Source organism: Physeter macrocephalus, chromosome 10 (assembly GCF_002837175.3).
Source record: "Physeter macrocephalus isolate SW-GA chromosome 10, ASM283717v5, whole genome shotgun sequence".
NCBI lineage: Eukaryota > Metazoa > Chordata > Mammalia > Artiodactyla > Physeteridae > Physeter > Physeter macrocephalus.
The window spans coordinates 9,915,758-9,921,825 of NC_041223.1; the positions used below are offsets into that span (position 1 = coordinate 9,915,758).

Consider the following 6,068-nt stretch of genomic DNA (forward strand, 5'->3'; position numbering starts at 1 on the left):
ACTAACATTGGGTTTTGTTTGTTCTTCTTTCTCTCGTTCCTTTAGGTGTCAGGTTAGATTGTTTATTTGAGATGTTTCTTTTTTCTTGAGGTAGTGTTGTATTGCTATAAACTTCCCTTTTAGAACTGCTTTTGCTGCATCCAGTAGGCTTTGGATGTTGTGTTTTTGTTGTCATTTGTCTCTAGGTATTTTTTGATTTCCTCTTTGATTTCTTCAGTGATCTCTTGGCTATTTAGTAATGTGTTGTTTAGCCTCCATGTGTTTTTTACGTTTTTTTCCCTGTAATTGATTTGTAATCTCATAGCATTGTGGTTGGAAAAGATGCTTGATATGATTTCAGTTTTCTTAAATTTACTGAGGCTTGATTTGTGACCCAGGATGTGATCTGTCCTGGGGAATGTTCTGTGTGCACTTGAGAAGAAAGTGTAATCTGCTGTTTTCAGATGGAATGTCCTATAAATATCAATAAAATCTATCTGGTCTACTGTGTGATTTAAAGCTTGTGTTTCCTTAGTAATTTTCTCTCTAGGTGATCTGTCCATTGGTGTAAGTGAGGTGTTAAAGTCCCCCACTATTATTGTGTTACTGTCGATTTTCTCTTTTATAGCTGTTAGCATTTGCCTTATGTATTGAGGTGCTCCTATGTTGGGTGCATACATATTTATAGTTGTTATATTTTCTTTCTGGATTGATCCCTTGATCATTATGTAGTATCTTTCCTTGTCCCTTGTAACATTCTTTATTTTAAAGTCTATTATATCTGATATGAGTATTGCTACTCCAGCTTTCTTTTGATTTCCATTTGCATGGAATATCTTTTTCCATCCCCTCACTTTCAGTCTGTATGTGTCCCTAGGTCTGAAGTGGATCCCTTGTAGACAGCCTATAGATGTGTCTTGTTTTTTTTATCCATTCAGCAAGCCTGTATCTTTTGGTTGGAGCATTTAATCCGTTAACATTTAAGGTAATTATTGATATGTATGTTCCTATGACCATTTTCTTAATTGTTTTGGGTTTGTTTTTGTAGGTCCTTTTCTTCTCTTGTGTTTCCCACTTAGAGAAGTTCCTTTAGCATTTGTTGTAGAGCTGGTTTGGTGGTGCCGATTTCTCTTAGCTTTTGCTTGTCTGTAAAGCTTTTGACATCTCTGTTGAATCTGAATGAGATCCTTGCGGGGTAGAGTAATCTTGGTTGTAGTTTCTTCCCTTTCATCACTTTAAATATATCGTGCCACTCCCTTCTGGCTTGTGGAGTTTCTGCTGAGAAATCAGCTGTTAACCTTATGGGAGTTCCCTTGTATCTTATTTGTCATTTTTTTCCTTGTTGCTTTAAATAGTTTTTCTTTTTGTCTTTAATTTTTGTCAGTTTGATTACTATGCGTCTTGGCCTGTTTCTCCTTGGGTTTATCCTGCCTGGGACTCTCTGTGCTTCCTAGATTGCGTGGCTATTTCCTTTCCCACGTTAGGGAAGTTTTCAACTATAATCTCTTCAGATATTTTCTCGGGTCCTTTCTCTCTTTCTTCTCCTTCTGGGACCCCTATAACGCGAATGTTGTTGCATTTAAAGTTGTCCCAGAGGTCTCTTAGGCTGTCTTCATTTCTTTTCATTCTTTTTTCTTTATTCTGTTCCATGGCAATGATTTCCACCATTCTGTCTTCCAGGTCAGTTATCCGTTCTGCCTCGGTTATTCTGCTATTGATTCCTTCTAGTGTACTTTTCATTTTAGTTATTGTATTGTTCATCTCTGTTTGTTTGTTCTTTAATTCTTTTTTTTTTTTTTTTTTTTTCTGTACGCGGGCCTCTCACTGTCGTGGCCTCTCCCATTGCGGAGCACAGGCTCCGGACGCACAGGCTCAGTGGCCATGGCTCACGGGCCCAGCTGCTCCGCGGCATGTGGGATCCTCCTGGACCGAGGCACGAACCCGTATCCCCTGCATTGGCAGGCGGACTCTCAACCACTGCAGCACCAGGGAAGCCCTGTTCTTTAATTCTTTTAGGTCTTTGTTAAACATTTCTTGCACCTTCTTGATCTTTGCCTCCATTCTTTTTCTGACATCCTGGATCATCTTCACTATCATTATTCTGAATTCTTTTTCTGGAAGGTTGCCTATCTCCACTTCATTTAGTTGTTTTTCTGGTGTTTTATCTTGTTCCTTCATCTGGTACATAATCCTCTGCCTTCTCATTTTGTCTGTTTTTCTGTGAATGTGATTTCATTCCACAGGGTGCAGGATTGTAGTTCTTTTTGCTTCTGCTCTCTTCCCTCTGGTGGATGAGGCTATCTAAGAGGCTTGTGAAAGTTTCCTGATGGGAGAGACTGGTGGTGGGTAGAGCTGGGTGTTGCTCTGGTGGGCAGGGCTCAGTAAAACTTTAAAACTGCTGATGGGTGGGGCTGAGTTCCCTCCCTGTTGGTTGTTTGGCCTGAGGTGACCCAGCACTGGAGCCTACAGGCTCTTTGGTGGGTCCAGTGGTGGACTCTGGGAGGGGTCATGCCAATTAGTACCTCCCAGAACTTCTACTAGCAGTGTCCTTGTCCCTATGGTGAGCCACAACAGCCCCCCCCCTCTGCAGGAGACCCTCCAACATTAGCAGGTAGGTCTGGTTCAGTCTCCTATGGGAGACTGCTCCTTCCCCTGGGTCCCAGTGTGCTTGCTACTCTGTGTGTGCCCTCCAAGAGTGGAGTCCGTTTCCCCCAGTCCTGTCGAAGTCCTGCAGTCAGATCCCGCTAGCCTTCAAAGTCTTATTCTCTGGGAATTCCTCCTCCTGTTGCTGGACCCCCAGCTTGGGAAGCCTGATGTGGGGCCCAGAACCTTCACTCCAGTGGGTGGACTTCTGTGGTATAAGTGTTCTCCAGTTGGTGAGTCACCCACCCAGCAGTTATGGTATTTGATTTTATTGTGATTGCGCCCCTCCTACCGTCTCATTGCAGCTTCTCCTTTGTCTTTGGATGTGGGGTATCTTTTTTGGTAAATTCCAGTGTCTTCCTGTTGATGATCATTCAGCAGTTAGTTGTGATTCTGGTGCTCTCGCAAGAGGGAGTGAGTGCACGTCCTTCTACTCTGCCATCTTTTTTTTTTTTTTGGCAGTACACGGGCCTCTCACTGCTGTGGCCTCTCCCGTTGCGGAGCACAGGCTCCGGACGCGCAGTCTTAGCGGCCATGGCTCACGGGCCCAGCCGCTCCGCGGCACGTGGGATCTTCCCAGACCGGGGCACGAACCCGTGTCCCCTGCATCGGCAGGCGGACTCTCAACCACTGCGCCACCAGGGAAGCCCTACTCTGCCATCTTGAACCAATTTCCAGATGAGGGAAATTTTAGTAAGTTTAAAAGCATTAGAATGCATTTTTGACCAAAAACAAACAAACAGTAAGCAAAATAAAAGGATAAAAGCAAACCAAACTAGGGAAATATGATAGCACATATGATAGGTAAAAGGGCTTCAAAGAACATTAATATAGAAAGAATATACAAATCAGAAAAGTTTAAATGAACAAATAACATGAATATGTAATTCAAAAGGTGTGAACATTGGCTTATAATAACTTGGACAAATACTCATTCTCAGTAACAATAGAAATGTAAGTTATAAATATAGTCTTATATAAATTCTCCCTCAAAGAGGGAGAATATGTCAAAATGTTTAACATGGTTTACTGGATAATAAAATGGTGGTTTTTTTCATTCATTCTTATGCTTTCACATACATACCAAATTTTCCACAATGATATATAATCAGAAAAAAAAAGATACAACTTTTGAGGAAGTTAAAGTTTTTATTGTTTCTGACTATTTTTGTTTGTTGATGTTTAATGTGTTTTAGCAGACAGGCTCACAGGGAAAAATAATAAATTCTTAATATTTCCTAAATTCTACAGTCTCCTTTAAAAAAAATTTTAAAGATAAATTACATTTCATATTCAGGTCAAACTATGGGAATAAGTGAATGCCCCTTGGTTACATTTCAAGTAGGCCCATAAGTATTATCACTTCTTTCTCTACTTCCAGTAGTGTAAATATTTGAATTATCCTAAGTAATGATGTTTTTATTCTAATTTACACTATGATTTATTTCCACTTAAAAAGATACTTTCATTTACATTTTGTACTGTGTTGTATTTAGAATCAGAAGTGATAAATGACTGAATGGCAAATTCCACTTAGTCTGTAAAGCCAGGCTGCTGAAGTGCTCTTATAAGCCATGAAACCTTGAACAAGTTATTTAATATCTCTCTACCTTAGTTGGTCTTTAGTAAAATGAGGATAATAGTACATGTCTCACAGAGTAAGGTGAAGTAAAATGCTTAATGAATTACTATATGCAAAATGCTTTGAACAGTGCTTGTCATATAGTAAGGGAGCAATATATATATATAATTATGTGCATATATATATATAATTATTAACTGTGATATAGTATTTGGAAATACAGGATCCCTGGGAGATTGCAGTCCTGCAATCTTATTTAAAAATTAATCTCATTTAAAAATAAGAGTAATTGTCCTTTAACAGTATAAGGAAAAATGTGGCTTTGGTCCTTCTGATCAATGTAATTTAATCGTTAGTATCAATAGTAAAAAGAAACATTTAGCATGTGAATGCCACTTGTGCAGTTTTATTCATGAAACAATAGATATGGAAAAAGAGCTCACCACATCCATAGAATATCACCATACTTTACAAAAAATTAAATTAGCTCCCTTCATGTTGTCAGAGGTTTACTGTTTTGTTGTTTTCTTATTATGAGCTCCTTCTAACCTAAATTAGTAGACATTAACCCTAGATATTGTCCTCCAATGAGTGTCTGACCAGTGTAGTGGAGGAGTATCTTTTTTATTTCAGAGTTTAAATCTTTAAATAAAAATACACTGTCAACTTACATTTTAAATTACTAAGTCATGGGGCTTCCCTGGTGGCGCAGTGGTTAAGAATCTGCCCGCCAGTGCAGGGGACACGGGTTCGAGCCCTGCTCTGGGAAGATCCCACATGCCGCGGAGCAACTAAGCCCGTGCACCAGCTACTGAGCCTGCGCTCTAGAGCCCACGAGCCACAACTACTGAGCCCACACACCACATCTGCTGAAGCCTGCGTGCTCTAGAGCCTGTGTTCGGCAACAAGAGAAGCCCACGCACCACAACGAAGAGTAGCCCCCACTTGCCACAACTAGAGAAAGCCTGCACGCAGCAATGAAGACCCAACACAGCCAAAAATAATAAATAAATAAAAATAAATAAATTCATAAATTACTAAGTCATGGAATTGGAAGAGACTTTAGAAATTAGTTCTCCATTCCTCCCAGTATCTCTTTTTACAGCGCACCCACCCCTCCCCCAACCTCAGCACATTTCATAATGGGGGCGGTTATTCTTTTTTTTTTTTTTCCCTTTGGCCTTGCCCGCAGGATTTCACTTGCATAATCGCAGGCCACAGCCATGAAAGCCTGGAATTCTAACCACTAGGCCACCAGGGATATCCCTCGGTTATTCCTTTTTGAAGTGCTTATTGCATTCTTATTCTTCTCTAGTCAAGTTCGTTATGCTGATAGTCTGAAAGTTGTTCAATTAGTATAATTGTAGATTTTTACCTTAATATTATATCTTGAAACTTGGGAGGAGGGTTACTGTTTTTTTTCTAGTTTCTTATTAATAGTTGCCAGGAGCTGAATTTCTACTATATGTCAGGCATTTTGCATAAATATTTAAAAGTCCTCACAATGAGTTATATCACAAGTCTTTTCTCAAATTTAGATTTAGCACACCTCTTCCAGGAAGCTTGCCTTAAAACTTCCCCTTCTTGCAAGTAGGTCAGGTGTTCTCCTTCTCTGGGTACACAGTGCCAGTTCTGTCGTTGCTCTTTCCATTTTGGTCAGAATTTACTTCTAGTTGTCTGTGTTTCCCACCTCCCTCACCAGGTCTTAAGTGTTTTGTCAGAAAGAAGTTGCTCTGTGTACCTAGCACGGATCTTGGCACGGTGCCTTGCACACTCAAATATTTTTTTTTTTTTTTTTTTTTTTTTTTTTGTGGTATGCGGGCCTTCCTCTGCTGTGGCCTCTCCCGTTGCGGAGCACAGGCTC

At 40.2% G+C, this 6,068-nt stretch overlaps 1 protein-coding gene across 1 annotated transcript in view; it reads left to right on the forward strand.

Moving 5' to 3' along the window:
* TMEM242 (transmembrane protein 242) overlaps positions 1–6,068 on the forward strand; it is a 50,599-nt gene that overhangs the window by 10,308 nt on the left and 34,223 nt on the right. The window lies entirely within an intron of this gene.